The 16,921-nt window shown below is 34.8% G+C and overlaps 1 protein-coding gene across 1 annotated transcript in view; it reads left to right on the forward strand.

Annotated features, from left to right (window-relative positions):
* Positions 1-16,921, forward strand: part of rbfox3b (RNA binding fox-1 homolog 3b) — a gene marked incomplete at both ends in the record, with an annotated part of 149,682 nt that overhangs the window by 22,650 nt on the left and 110,111 nt on the right. The window lies entirely within an intron of this gene.

Genomic DNA, 16,921 nt, shown 5'->3' on the forward strand with positions numbered 1-16,921 from the left:
AACAGAGACGAAATTTGGTCAGACGAAAAGAGGCTACATTGATTATGAAAAGTGAAAAGATGCGCAATAAGTCAGAAGACAGAAGGTCAGAAATGTTTTTTAAGGAAATTTTGTATGATTTTGCTTAGAAAGCCTTTCTTTAATGTGAATTTCGTTTTGTATAAATTGTATCTTAATTTTAATCAATGTTTCATCAGATAATTGCCTGTATTTAATAAATAAGAAGCAAATAGTCTATAGCAGACAATAATCACGGGAGCGATCACATGCTTTACACATGAACTGGAGCACGTCTCAAATAAACCGAAACTCAGCAGCTACTCGTCTCACAAACATGAGAAATATGTGTATATAAAGCTTGAAATGTCCACTTTTAAACGTAACGAAAAGAAAATAGTCAAGCAATGCGCAGTGTTCAATAGTGGCAACGATATGCGTCCGTTCATTCACACTCACCCGCATAGATGATGACGAGTGGACGCAAGTGTGTCATGTAAAGTTCTTTAGTGCGCTCGCATGATTGCAATGTGAAACCAAACCAAAACTAACCGAATGTATACAATGTATCAAAACATGAACTTCGGTTCGGACCTTGGTGCGGACTTTCAGGTGTGAAAACGCCCTAAGACTGATGCGCTTTCATGCAAAATGTAAATACTCGCGTGAATTAGTAGCATTTACAGATGAGGATTTAACTGCTGTTCTCTATATAGATCAGTGGATATAACCTGTCAAATGAACGTTTTGCGCTGAGGAAGCAGACGCACACACTCATCTGTCAAACAAATGACAGGGTAGGCCTATGTTAAACACTAATGCCGTCTCTTGACGCTTAAAATAATGATTTGTGCGCTTGTACCTTTCCTGCATCAGCTCACTCTGTTTCCACTCCACTATTTTTAGATGCATTTTGTCCATAGAAATGCGTTATTCAGCGCTGTGATTTGGCGCAACTGGTGTTAGTTGGTGGCAGACCCGACTAATCGATAATGGGAATTGTTGTCGATGATTTTCCTTACCGATTTTATCGACTAGTTGTTGCAGCCCTAGCCCCAGTTTAGCCCGGGTTTTTTTTTTTTTTTTTTTTTGGCTTTAACTACTGAGTTCATATTGAGATCTCTGACTTTTGAATGTCTGACTTTTGGCTCCTTGTCAAATCTGAGCCCAGTTTGAGACTTTATTGAGATCTCTTCTGAAACTATTGCATGTGAGATTATGGGGTCTTTTTTTTGTTTTTTTTTGAAGACACGTGAGAAACTTCAGCAAAAATCTGCCTAGAAGAAACATGAGACATCAATGAGATCTCATTTATCATTTCTCTCCCTTCCTAAAGTGAAACGTGACACAATACTGAGGGTTTGGGTTTTTTTCATGCATGACTTCTGGTGTAAAAAAATATAGTATTATGGATGCGTTTATGATGCTCATAACATACCCTATATTTGCTATATGTTTGCGTGTTTATTATTTCTACAGTAATTCATGGAATGATGGTCATAAGTCGAGGACGTTGATGTTGAATCCAGATGTGTGAGGATCCAGAGAGGAGATCATGTTTCAGGATGACGTCCGTGTGGATCTCTACTGTCAGATCTGCGTGTTTGGGTGGATGCAAGAGCGGGAACGCTGTGTCTCTGCTCCTGAACTCAACATGTGTGTGTCCAGTCCAGTGATGCAGATCTCAATGATCATCAGTAAAGCGCTGGCCTTGCATTATCAGGCGTCGTTTAGCTCTCCGAGATGTAAACAGCTGGTTTTCTCAGTTAGTGTGTATGTCATGGTAAGTCCTGAAGACTCTGTAAGTGTATTTGTATGTGAAGTGCAGTCTATATTTTGTGAGCATGCGTGTTGTGTGCGCTCCTCCCTTCAGCTCAGGTCGCTCTCACAGGCAGGGCTCAATCCGGCTGCACTTACTGAATGAATATTTCATACGGTCTTCAGCCGTACAAATCCTCTCCGTTTGCCAGGCCATCCTCTCCTCCTGCTCGCTCACTGTCTGATCAAAGAGCTCATGTTTAATATTGAGCAGCTCAAACTCTTTTATCTTGTATTGTCTGGGTTATGCAGTTCTTTATTTGAATAGTCGAGGCATATTTCATTGTTATATTCCATTTCCTTCATGTTGCTTTAGGTAGATGTGTGTATCGTTTAAATGGTAACCACTGAGATGTGTTTTAGTGCTACTGTGTGTGTGTGTGTGTGTGTGTGTGTGTGTGTGTGTGTGTGTGTGTGTGAACTTTATCTCAAATGGTTGCTGTGATTGTGATCGATCTTGATTGTCCTGGAAACATTGTTTGTAGGGTCAGGTTTGGGGTGTTTGACATTGATTTGATTTGTTTTTTCATGGTTATCAGACAAACAATTCATGCACAACACACACACACAATGCTTCACTCTGACTCTGTGTGCATGCATGCACAAAATGAGGAATGTTAACATTTAAATATTTATCATTATCATTTATTCATTTTTATTCATTAATTATAAACCCAAAGCCAATGCAAGTTTCACCGGAGTGAACCATGTGTCCTGATTGTGAAGACATTTATAGTTACAAAAGATTTTTATGTCAAATAAATGTTGATCTTTTGACAGTTCTATTCATCAAAGAATCCTGGGGGGGGGGGGGGGAGTATCCCGTTTCCATATTATAATGATTTCTGAAAACTGGAGTAATGATGCTAAAAATGCAGCTTTGATCACAGAAATAAATTACATTTTAACATATATTCACATAGAAAACACTGATTTTAAATTATAATATTATTTCACGATTTGTACTGTATGTTCAATCAAATAAATGCAGAAGAAATATTGTACCGACCCCAATCTTCTGAAAATTTCTATAAACAGTACAAAGATCTGAACCGCCTCTAAAGCACAAAAACTTTTACATGCATTATTTATCACACACACACACAACTTTCTCTGTTTAGGTTAGTAGTATAATTACAAAATTGGGGGTTATTATGATAATTGAGGATAATTAAATGTCTAACACCATCAAAATAGTCAAACACTTGATGCATTTATAAAAATCATAGTGAAACGGCTTAGTGTTTATAAAAAAGTTGATCAGAAATGTTTCAGAAGCTCTATTTTTGACTTTTTATCTAATAATGAGGACTTTTAAAATCATATTTTCAACATTTTATCTCTTAATTATGACCTAGCATGTGTCGTATTTTCAACTTTTTATCTCACTAAGATTTTTATCTCACTAATTATTATCATAATTATAAGATAAAATGTTGAACATATGACATGCTAAGTGATTGTGGGATGAATTATTTGAAATTAGGACTTTAAAAATTCTAAATTTTGGATTTAAAGTCAAAATTATGACTTAAAAATCTAAATTATGATTTTAAAAAATCCTAATTATGAGATAAAAAGCTGAAATTAGATTTTAAAAAGTCTAAAATATGACCAAAACACACACTAAGACATTTAAGAGATGAAATCGTGCTTGTTATTTTTTTTTAAATGCGCTTTTAATTTTTTGATTGACACTTATCATATATTTACATTATTGTTTACATTTTGTGCAATATATTTTATACATTTTGAAGTCAGTTTTTACAACAGAAATGAATCAATCCAAAACGTATTTTAGCTTCTCATCTAAATCAACAAAATGCATGTCCTATCATCACTGTAAAGCTGCTCTGAAGCAGATCTATGTTGTACTGATCCCAAACTTTTGAACGGCATTGTAAATAGATGTAAGACAGAATAACAGTTCAATATGAAAAGATTACAGTGACATAACGACCTGCTGATTACATTTTGAGTAGTGAGTAATCTCTGTAAATCATTATTCTGGCAGTTCAATTTGGTGACGCTTTAAATGAATCGGCGTAGTTTAATAGTTTGTGTTTGGGCTTTAAAACGAGCTCTGTCCAGAATGTTTGAGGAATATCAATACATCAGCGCCGCAAACGCCTCTATTAAATGTCGATGAGCCCATCCAGACCTTCCTGCTGTGATTTGTATCCACTCATAGTGATTTACTGCTGTTTTCCCTCTCAGAAACCCGTGTGTGTGTGTGTGTTGTGGATCAATAGCTGCTGCTTTTGCCGTGTTGTTGATTGCAAACGGAAGAGAAAGTGTTTGCATGCTTCCTTTTAACTTGTAATCTGCGCACGGAGCCGGTTTGTGTGTCCGTGGTTCCCCGTGGCCCGACGTGAACATAATGGACTCTGCCATGTGAGACAAGCGGCGCTGGTTAATTACTTCTCCGGGCCGCTGCCCTTTTCTCTTCTACTCCGACGGACTGCAAAGAGCTCTCGCGTCTGTGTCGCTGTACAAAGCCACAGTAATTATTCCTTCTGTGGCGCGGGAAGCACGGATGGAGAGGTGCGAGCGCGGGAGTTTATCCGTTTGGGACGCCGGTGCTTTGATCACGCGTCACCGCCGCTGACAGGCATCTGCAGCTCATCAGCAGATAAAAAGGAAGACTGGACAAACATCTTTCATAAACAGTCATGCGATTCACAAGCCTTGTCAAAAGAGCGTCTTGTTATGAATGCTAATGTAATAATAAACAACACCTGATGCTGATGCCACTGATAGATTCGCTCATCCTTCAGGAGCAAAAAACACTCCAGAAAGTTTTGTAGTTAAGGCGATTCTAAGTGCCCACGCACTTTGGGGCCCCCAGAGATCGGTTTTATTGGTAACAACAGTACTTGTAGTAATGCAATAGAAATAAATGTATAATCTGCCAAAGAGTTACAAATAAAACAACAACCGCTCCGACATGAAATTTCTCTGTACTCTAGGCTACTGTACTTATTGTAGTCATTAAGAAAAGGTATTGCGTTTCATATTTATGTTTAAATATTGTTATTTTTTTAATGTCATCAATGTTGATTATGAAAAGTGAACAGCATGAGATAGGACACTTCATAAAGATGCGCAATATATCGAGAGACATGGAGTGGATCAGACATGATTTTGACTACTTCATTAAGTTTTGTTTTGTAGAAAGCCTTTCTTTAAAGTGACTTTCTTCATTTTAATCAATATTTCATCAGCCAAATGCCTGGATTTAATAAATAAGAAGCAAATATAGCAGACAATAATCGTGGATGCGCCGGCGCGATCACTTGCATTTCATCTAAGACTAAATTAATTTCCTATCATCACTGTGAAGCTGCTTTGGAGCATCTGTGTGTGAAACGCGCTATAGAAATAAAGGTAACTTGACTCATAGTGATGTACTGCTGTTTTCCCTCTCAGAAACCTGTGTGTGTGTGTGTGTTAGTAGTAACACACACCCTACACATCATAAGATGCGCAATATGTCGGGAGACATGGAGTGGGTCAGACATGATTTTGACCACTTCATTAAGTTTTGTTTTGTAGAAAGCCTTTCTTTAAAGTGAATTTCATTTTGTATTAATTGTATCTTAATTTTAATCAATGTTTCATCAGCCAATTGCCTGGATTTAAAGAGCACCTATCATGGAATTTTGAAATTTACCTTTCATGTAGTGTGTAACATAGATCTAAGTGAACAAAAACATCCTGTGATAGCTTGAAATATGACAGTGCACCGTATATATAGTTATTTTCTTTCAAAAGTAAGAGTCGACTCGGAGTCATTTTTAAGAATCGTTAGAAGACCGAAGCTTTTTCTCTGACTAGATGACGTCAACTTGTCAAGTTATTTGAATACGATACGCCCACTTATTGCGCTCCAAGACGCCAGTGAAAACTAGAAAACATCATGGCGACGAGACGCTGTGTTCTGAAGTGCCACTCAAAAGCAAACTTCTTTCATCTGCCCAAGGATGAGCATTTGAAGACTAAGTGGCTTGAAGACAAACCATACATCGTCGCGATTGTGTGTTTATTAGTCGTCAAATGTATGTTTCGCGATCTCAGGAAGCTTTTATTATGGACTTCTATTATGGCACATGGTTCTTCTTCGTCTGTCTGTACCATACATGGACTACATGTGCACAGAGCGCCCTCCGGCTGCCAGTATGAATTGAAAACAACACATAAGAGACTCAATCGCTCATGATTAGGCTATAACTGCCCATTTTGAGGAAGTATTGAATAAAAAATACTCCTCTGTTTAGAAATTTGACACAGACATATGAGAATCTATCAATATGTCTCCTCATCTGCACACTTTTGAACTAAAAGCCCTGAGGGATGTTGATTTGTCGCGAGTCTTCGTGAGGAGAATAGAGGAGTTTTTTTATGAATGAGATCAGCTGAGGCTCATATTACAATCAAACGGTACCGACGCGGTTTTCATATTCATAACTCCTGACACATATTAACAAATTACTGTCACTATAAGACTTTGATGGGCGTTCCGTTTCCGAAAATATCTGCACAGACTAAACCAATCACAACTGACTGGGTCATCTGACCAATCACCGCAGATTAGCGTCACGTAAAGGCGGGGTTTTGAAAAGTGAATCACTAAAGGAATCATTTGAGAATCGCTGTCAAAACAGGTAAAAATAAATGCATATTATAAGAAAACTAAAGTCTTTTTTGTCATTGCATGCATGCAAAACTGTTGTTGGGGACTTCTAAAACCATATTTGGAACATTTTAAATGCCATGATAGGTGCTCTTTAATAAATAAGAAGCAAATATAGCAGACAATAATCATGGATGCGCCGGCGCGATCACTTGCATTTCATCTAAGATAAAATAAATTTCCTATCATCACTGTGAAGCTGCTTTGGAGCATCTGTGTGTGAAATGCGCTATAGAAATAAAGGTGACTTGACTCGTAGTGATGTACTGCTGTTTTCCCTCTCAGAAACCTGTGTGTGTGTGTGTGTGTGTGTGTTAGTAGTAACACACACACACTACACATCATAAGATGCGCAATATGTCGGGAGACATGGAGTGGGTCAGACATGATTTTGACCACTTCATTAAGTTTAGTTTTGTAGAAAGCCTTTCTTTAAAGTGAATTTCTTAATTTTAATCAATGTTTCATCAGCCAATTGCCTGAATTTAATAAATAAGAAGCAAATATAGCAGACAATAATCGTGACATGGACGCGCCGGCGCGATCACTTGCATTGGAGCACTAGAGGGCGTCTTATAAGTGAACCAAAACTCTACTGCTCGCCTCACAGACATGACATATTTCTCTTTAGAAATGTATACTTTTAAATGAAACAATTCAAAACGAAAAGAAATAGGCTACTCTCTGATTAGAGGTTCAGCATCGTCAACTTCATCTTTGCAGCCGACACTGACACAGAAAACACTAGTTTATTAAACAATTAAAATGCTTACGTGATATTTTTTGACACATTCCTAATCATTACTTTTGCTGGTTCTTTTTATGCGTGCGCTTGAGTGCGGAATATGCTAATAATACGCTTTTATGGTTTCAAATTCTCTCCAGTATATATATTTATGTAATTAAATGAATAAAAGTGCTTAGTCGACTAATGGCTTAAATGAACTAATAGTCCAGTAGAAAAAAGTTTAGTCTGGGGCAGCACTTATTTCACATATTTTTGCACATATGTCACAAAGGACATTGTGGGTTGAGCGAGCGGAGCTTAAAAGGTCAGTATTATTAAATTGAAGACAACGATTTTGGATAGCTTGGTTGGCTTATGTGTTTGGTGCGGTAGGGGTTTGGTGTCTACATGTATGAAGCGAAACATCACGTTAGATGTTATTTGATCAGGTTTTGATGCATTTGTGGATAATCTTAGGATTGAAAGAGGTCTCGTCTTTCGCTCATGGCTCATTTTATCTGCAACAAAACTGTTTGATTCAATTCTTGTCGCCAGCCTCCACACATAGCAAAAAAAATGACTTCATAATGAGTTTTTAATTTATCTCTTTTACTTGTTTTGCAGGCTCAGTATCCTCAAGACAAGATAAATCTGCTGGAGAAGCAACTCTGCATAAGATATTAGTGAATACAAGTGTATTTCGTCTTCCTGCACTGACAGATTTTTTCATTTGTTTTACTTAAAACAAACAAAAAATGCCAGTTGTGTAAGACAAAATACACTTGTATTAAAGACACAATCTGAAAACAAGCCTTAAAATGTTTGCAGTCTTGCTTCTCAAGGACATTTATCTTGTTTTATTGACTTTTTTTCTTTTGTTATTATACCTGGAGAATAAGACACAGATACTATAATAAAATACTAGAATAATACATGAATAAGAATCAGTTTATTGTTATTATTAATATGCTAATATAGTATTTAGTAGTTTTGAAGTCACGGTTTTGTACGGGTTCGGTAAAGCAGGGGAGAGATATACAAATAGATACTAAATATAAAATTGCTTTTTTTTATTAAACAGTGGTTTACGGAACAAATTGTGTCTGTCCTTAAATTAATTCAATTATAACTTAAAGTTTCTAAAAGATAAAAAAAATGATCTGCTAATGCTGTAAAGTGTATATAGGGAGCATTACTATAATACAACAGAACCCAAATTACCTTAAATTAAGTAGCTATTTATGTTTACATATAATAATCAACACTCAAATAACACATTATATGCAAACATGTAAACTTCACATAAGGCAGTTTTTGCATTAACTTCTAAATCTAATTATAAAATTTTGTTTTTACTCCTGTTCGTTGTTGACATATAATTTATACACATTTTAATGACAGGTTTATTTAAATGCACATTAAATAATCCAGACATCAGTAACAGGTTCAGTATACAATGAATATAATGGCTAATATAGTGTATATATTCAGTGAAAAAGTTGATCTCTCTAGTGAACTCACAGCTGTGGACACTGAATGACTTCTGAGGTAAATGTGATGTTGCGTGATATTGTTCTCAAGCTGTTTTACTGACGTCTTTCCACCGTTGAAACAGATTGAGCGATTACACCACATATGATACTTGGGCTGCAGTTATCGATTATTTTAGTAATCGAGTATTCTACCGATTATTCCATCGATTAATCGAGTAATCGGATAAGAAGTACTTTTTCTTGATTAAAGAGCAATACTAAATATTAGGGCTGTCAAAAGATTAATCGCGATTAATCGCATCCAAAATAAAAGTTTGTGTTTACATAATATATGTGTGTACTCTGTTAATTATTATTTATATAATAATACACACACAAGCATGTATATATTTAAGAAAAAAATATTATTTTTATATATAAAACATTTATCTATATTATAGATTATATAAATGTATATACAGTATATACATGCAAATATTTCTTAAATATATACATGAATGTGTGTGTTTATATATAAATAATAATTAACAGAGTACACACACATATATTATGTAATTATGTGTAAACACAAACTTTTATTTTGGATGCGATTAATCGCGATTAATCTTTTGACAGCCCTACTACATATACAAGAGAAAATAAGACGGGTATCTTAAAATAAACAACTAATTTATTTTATTTTTTAGAAAATGTTTAAGTTTTATTGCTGAAATTGCAGACATTAATTTCTGTGAAAACTAAACGAATTTTGTACATTCAATTGCCATATTACACTCTAAAAAGTGTTGGGTTAAAAATCAACCCAAGTTGGGTTGAAAATGGACTGACCCAGCGATTGGGTTGTTTTAAACCAACATTTAACCCAATCGCTGGGTTAGTCAATTTTCAACCCCACTTGGGTTGTTTTTAACCCAGCATTTTTAAGAGTGTATATTCAAAATGCAAATAAAAATATAAAAATCAATTTCAAATTACTTAAAAAAGGTAAACATAGTACAACCTACAACTAAACCTACAACCTATAAATCAAAATAATAGTAATAAAAATAATTTTTCTCTGATTTAGATATCCGCACCTGATCGACACATTACACTCTAAAAAATGCTGGGTTAAAAATAACCCAAGTTGGGTTGAAAATGGACTAACCCAGCAATTGGGTTGTTTTAAGCAAACATTTAACCCAACCGCTGGGTTAAAACAACCCAATTGCTGGGTTAGTCCATTTTCAACCCAACTTGAGTTGTTTTTAAACCAGCATTTTTTAGAGTGTATATTCAAAATGCAAATACAAATATATAAATAAAAATATAAAAATCAATTTCAAATTACTTAAAAAAGGTACAACTAAACCTACAACCTATAATTCAAAATAATGGTAATACAAATTATTTTTCTCTGATTTAGATATCCGCACCTGATCGACACATTACACTCTAAAAAATGCTGGGTTAAAAATAACCCAAGTTGGGTTGAAAATGGACTAACCCAGCAATTGGGTTGTTTTAAGCAAACATTTAACCCAACCGCTGGGTTAAAACAACCCAATTGCTGGGTTAGTCTATTTTCAACCCAACTTGGGTTATTTTTAACCCAGCATTTTTTAGAGTGCACAATTATTCAAATTCTCAGTGGTAAGCGTGATGCTATCGTAACATATTAGCTACACTGAAGTAGGTTGCTTTAAAAAAAAAACTTCTTTGGCGAAATTACATTTCTTAAATAACTACCAGGGGTCGACAACCTAAACAGCACACGGAGGAGTAACCGCTGGAACGTGAGCAAAAGCGAGAGATGTGTTTGTGTTTAATTAAAGTACATCGCACATCCAGATCTGCGTTTTGAGCTAATCATTCATCATAGTAACACATGATGAGCTGGAGAGATACCAGCACTCAAAACACATGAAGCAACCAGCATGAACGCAGTTTGAACATGCATCATAGTGATGTGTATGTGAAATGTTTAATGGGACTTTATATATAGCCTACTTGATATCTCCGAAATACACCATTAAAATGCTCTCAACTACTTTCAGGCGCTGTGTAATATCATTGCGCCGCTGCACTCATGGGAGCAAAGCTCTTGATTATTACGCAGGAATAAGAGTATAGTTCCTAGCCATATCAGTCTAGAAAATCACAACTTTTCATTTTCCGTCGGTCTTAGTACACGATGTAACGAGTCATATTTTAAAAAGGGAAAAAAGATCAAAACTCTTTGGTCATTTTTGAGCGAGATGCTAACGGTCTATTCAGATTCAATGATCTATGCTAAAAGTGCTATCGCCAGACCCGGAGATCGGCTGAATGGATTCAAAAACGGTAAAACTCAACTAGGGCTGCACGTTTAATCAAAATCTAATCGCAATCCTCTATTCAGCTACAGCGCGAGCTTCACATTAGGGATTTCCTGAAAATGAGCGATTACTTTCTGAGGTGTCTGTGGAGTTTCTGCTCGAGGGCGCCCTCTGGCTTCCAGTATGAATTAAACTTTTGGGTAATAAGTTTAATAATAAGGGTAATAATAATCGCATTTTAAATCAAAATCGCAATTAGGTATTTTCCCCAAATCGTGCATCCCTAAACTCAACTGTTTAACTCTAGGAGAGCTGGAAATTGAGCCTATTTTCCAAAAAAAAGTGGCTTGTTCCTTTAATGAACTCATTTTTGTGAAAACCACAAAATCCACATGTATTTTTTGTTTGCATTTTACTGCACTAATATATATTTTTTCTCAATAATTTTAGTTTTCTTTGTTTTTGCACTTCTGAAATCATGCAGTGGTTTTTAGTGAGGAAAAGACCCAAATTAAAATGGTTAGAGTTTGTTGATAGCAGCGCATAAAGAAGATGAAGATATAAATAACAGTCTTTTATTAAACTTCTAGGACACTAGAATAATCACAGGAACAAAAAACACCCTATACTCGAGAAGTGACGTTCAGTAAAATCTGAGAGCTTCTAATGCATTTTGGCTGTTCGTTTACACGACAACAGCGTTTTAGGGTCTAAAAAACTCACAAGTGGTGAAAAAGGTGACATGTTTCCGAATGAAATACTTGTACGGGGGTCTGGGCATTTACCCCAGGGCGTTATTTACTTTATAAAGGCCGTTTTTTAACCTTATTAAATGTATGCGTCTTCTTTCATGTATAATAATAAGACACTATAGGGCTGGTACCAATCAAATAATTTACACTGAAAAATTACAACTGCAACAAATAATGTCGCCAGTAGGTGGCGTTTTAATGAGTAAGTCATTGAGTCGTTCATTCAAACGATTCATTCAAACGCTGAATAATTCAATTAGTACCATTTTCGTCAGTGAAATAGAACATTTCTAAAATGTAAGTAATTTAATATTAACTAGGCTACTTGTTTCTTGAACCACAAAATTCAATGTAACATTTGCAATCGTGATGATATTCAGCAAAACAGCTGCCTTAGTCGACTTGTGTTATTAGCAATATCATAAGTTATTTATACATTTTAAAATGTTTTATCCCAGTATGTTTCTTCTGTGAGTTTATAGTGCTCATTTGTTTTGATTTCTCCATGAATGACTCTCTCAGGCAGACTTTGTTTGTTACCAGAAATACCCCTTATCAATCGCTGTTTACATTGAAATGTAATAAAATCAGAATCATTCTCGCGTTTCTGGTTATTTTATTTTCCGTCAGTGAAAAAAGGTCGAAAATTATGACGAAAATTATTCGTCAACGAAATTAACTCTGCACTCCAGTCTATGGGAAATTAGCCCAATTATTTCGAAGTGTTATGAATCAGTGAGTCGATTCAGCGGTTTGGCGGTTTGACACGCGATCCGAATCATGAATCGACTCACTGATTCATAACGCTTCGAAGCTTCATGATGCATTATTTTGAAATCTTCATCACTATATAAGTCGTTATTTAGGGTTTTTTTGCGCACAAAAACTATTCTCGCCGATTCATAAAGTTATTGTAGAACCACTGTAGTGAGATGGACTTTGTAACGCCGTCTTTAGTGTCTTTTAAGGGTCTTGAGAGTGAACCGTGCATTGAGCCAATGGAGGCCTTTCAGAGCCATCGGATTTACACTAAAATATCTTCATTTGTGTCTGAAGATGAACGGAGGTCTGACGGGTGTCGAACGACATGAGGGTAAGTAATTAATGACAGAATTTTCATTTTTGGGTGAACTAACCCTTTAAAAGGTGGTTGCGCATAGGAATGCAGGGATTCTATGGCACGCTTTTGGTTTCCTCAGTACTTCAGAGGTGAGATGTGATCTAACCCCTCAGCCCCGGTGTGGGTGTAGCTTTACTCCATTATCCAGACACCAGACCGGGGCAGAGCGACCGGGCCTCCAGGGGCGACTTCCAAACGCCTCCATCAATGATTCAGGGATTCGACTCTCAGCTTCATCCGAGGGGCTCCTCGTGCCAATTAGACCATTTGGGTGACAAAAGCGGGTGGATAGACGGATAGAGATGGAGGCGATCAGCAGTTAGAGGAGCTGACCGGATCTTCAACCCCCACTCGAGCGGGTGCGACCTGATTATTCGCTGCTCCCCCAGCGGTGTCATTAAAGAGAGACAGTCATTACCACACACGCCAAACCTCGAAGGCACTGGAGGAAAGACTCTGTTCTTCCTCCGCTGGGAAATCTCAGCCTCTTAGACGAGCTCGAGGAAGGAAAGCGCATTAGGATCAGATCTCTTTACCTCGAATCGCTGGTTCACGCTCACGCAGAGCCGGGAAAAACGGCCGTAATTCACTCACGTAATGGCACAAACAGGCTTTGATTGCTAAATTGACACAGAGGCGGTTTGGAGACTTTGGTTTTTTCGGTTGCGGGGTAAATGAAAAATTGCCTTTTTCCAACCGGATGTCTTCTGCAGGATAAAGAGGATCCGCTTTAGTGGATAAGTTGTGATGCTTTAACCGTTTCTCCTGTAAATCGCTCCTGGATCTTCCTAGAAGCCTAGCCACATGACAGCTGAAGGGAAACATGAGCCGGGATGGCACCTGTACTGATTTACCAGAGTAAAATCAGAGCAAAACTGTAGGAGAACAGTGCAAACGCTTCAAGTTTGAAGGTCGTTTTAGCCCTTCATCCTCACATATTCTCTCAAAAGTCTCAAAACAATCAGATTATTAAATCAGAATATCCTTTAATCAAAAGTAATATTATAAAAATACAATTATATAGATATAATGTTTATATATATAATAATAATAAGTTTTAATCAATATATTTATTCAAATCAGAATATCCTATGTATTAATTGCAAATAATTGTATACAAATAAAATATAGATCTATATAATATAATATTGTATATGATGCAGAGTATAATGCTATTAATCAATGTATTAATATAAAGCTGAATATTAATTGAGAATAATATTATAAATAGTGAATATAAATCAGAATATCCAATATTGATTAAAAAATAAAATAAAGATCTAGATAATATGTCTATAAATAATAAAGAAAATAATATCTTTATAATGTTAATATAAAGCAGGATATTAAATATTGATTCAAAATAGTTTTAATAATCGATATATAATATTAATTTAAATCAGAATATTCGATATTAATTGTAAATAATATTATGCAAATAATATATAGATCTGTAGAAAATGTATTATATAGCATCAATATATTATTCTAAGATTACTCAAAATTATGAGTAATGTATACAAATAAATATGAATTTAATTGATTTTAATATTAATATAAAGCTGAATATTGACTATTAATTGAAAATAATATAATAAATAAATATGATATTAATATAAATCATTATATTAAAATATTAATTTATATCTATATATATATATATATATATGTATATATATATATATATATATATATATATATATATATATATATATATATATATATATATATATATATATAATATAAAATATTAATTAAAAATAAAATAATTATCTATATAATATGTCTATAAATAATATAGAAAATAATACTTAAAATCAATATAATGTTAATATTAAACAGGATATTAAATATTAATAGAAAATAGTTGAAAAAAACAATATAATATTAATTTAAATCAGAATATCCATCCAATATTAGTTGTAGATAATATTACACAAATAATATATAGATCTGAAGAACATTCACATATACATATATATATATATAGTAATATCTTAACTTATTATAAAATGAATATAATGCTAAAATCCAATATTAATCTAATGTAATAAAGCAGTATATTGAATATTAATTTATTGAATATTATTTGTTTTCTTATATATTATTTGAAAAATAATAGATATACAATGTTACTACATCTGTGGTCTTTTATTATTTTATGTGTGTGTGTGTGTGTGTGTTTGTTTTCGTACATATTTTAGTGCACATTAATATTTTGTGTTTGTATTTCACTGCACTAATATTTCTCCACTGCTACCTTTTGTTTTCATAAAATGAAATGATAATAGCCGTGTTTGTTTCCTTCCATAATGTTAATTTACTACAGCAAGCAAGCTGTTCCCCCGTCCCATCTTTTTACCAGCAATAACTCCCGTTTGTGCGCAGATTTTTAAAGGCCACAACCAATGGTGAATCCCACCAATCACAGTGGGGACGGCCGCGATGAGCCACAGTGAAGCCGTTTGGCCATAAAATCCCCCATAAGTTTTGTTGCGGCCCACACAAAGATTATGATGGTGTCGTGCTGCTCCGTCGTTCCCACACCGTCTGTTTCCTCCCTCGCCGCTCCTCCCAGCAAAGTGCCATTTCCATTTTAAGATTGAATCCCTTCTCCTTTGTGAGTAGAATCGAATTACACTGAAAAGCACTGATTGATTCTTACCAAACACAATAGTTTCAGCGCTTAAGTCCGTGACACCAGGTGCCTCCTCCTCCTCCTCCTCCTCCTCCTCCAGGACCCGATTGAAAGCTGTCCAAGACGTCACTGGGTCCATTATGAGTGTTTATGGATGAGGGGGGAATAGAAGAAGGAAAAAAGGGAGCAAGTTTCAGAGTTACAGAGAGCTTCAGGTGGTCTTTATGATGTCTGTATCCCTAAAGTTCGCTTATACTGCCGTTAAAGTGCTTTGCTCTTGCAGTTTAGTGTCAATAAATGCTCTTCCGGACTGGAGAGGAAGTTCGAGTCGGGTTGTCCTGGTAGGATGAACTCTTTTATCTCAGCAGATGAAGGAAGAATTGATTGGTCGTGATACGAGGCCTTTAAGTGCTGTAACTGTGGATGTAATGCGCTCAGGATCTCTCATTACATGCATTAGAGCGCTATTAACACGAGCCGGACTCATCCACTCTGACACATTCATGGTATGCTGGGAGGGAAAAGTGTGTCCAGGTCTGTCCCAGAGGAACCGCTCGGCCTAATGTCTTATGAACACACACACTCACACACACACACACTGGTGGTCCTGTCATCACCCCAGTGGTGATGTATGGATCATATTCATGTTTGATATTTCGCTCCACACATCAGGGCTGGTGTTTAATTAGTGGTCCACCAATGTGGGTTTGTAATGCGAGACCAGTATTATTTGCAGGTAATAGTGTGTGTGTGTGTGCTATTTATAATGAGAAAGTGTGTTAGAATAGTATGAATATAAGATTTATTAAGATTTTATATTTTTCCACCATTCAATTTTATTATATTTTATTTTATATATATATATATATATATATATATATATATATATATATATATATATATATATATATATATATATATATATATATATATATATATATATATATATATATATATATATATATATATATATATATATATATATATATTATATATTTGATTAGTCACCTATACTGCAAAATCTTCATTGTATGTTATACATTTTTCACTTTTTTACTCTTTCTCAAAATGCTAATTGTCATTTAATTGCGTTTTGTTTAAATCTATATATGTATCTCTATCTGTAAATATATATATATATATATATATATATCCACAAATTGTAAGAAAAATGTACAACATAATGAATATTATAATAATATTATAAATAATTAATATAAATCAGAATATCCAATATTATTAAAAAATAAAATAAAGATCTATATAATATGTCTATAAATAATAAAGAAAATAATATCTTTATAATGTTAATATAAAGCAGGATTTTAATTTAATTGATTCAAAATAGTTTTATAAATCGGAATATCCGATATTAATTGTAAGTAA

Source organism: Gobio gobio (assembly GCF_949357685.1).
Source record: "Gobio gobio genome assembly, chromosome: 1".
In the NCBI taxonomy this organism is placed as follows: domain Eukaryota; kingdom Metazoa; phylum Chordata; class Actinopteri; order Cypriniformes; family Gobionidae; genus Gobio; species Gobio gobio.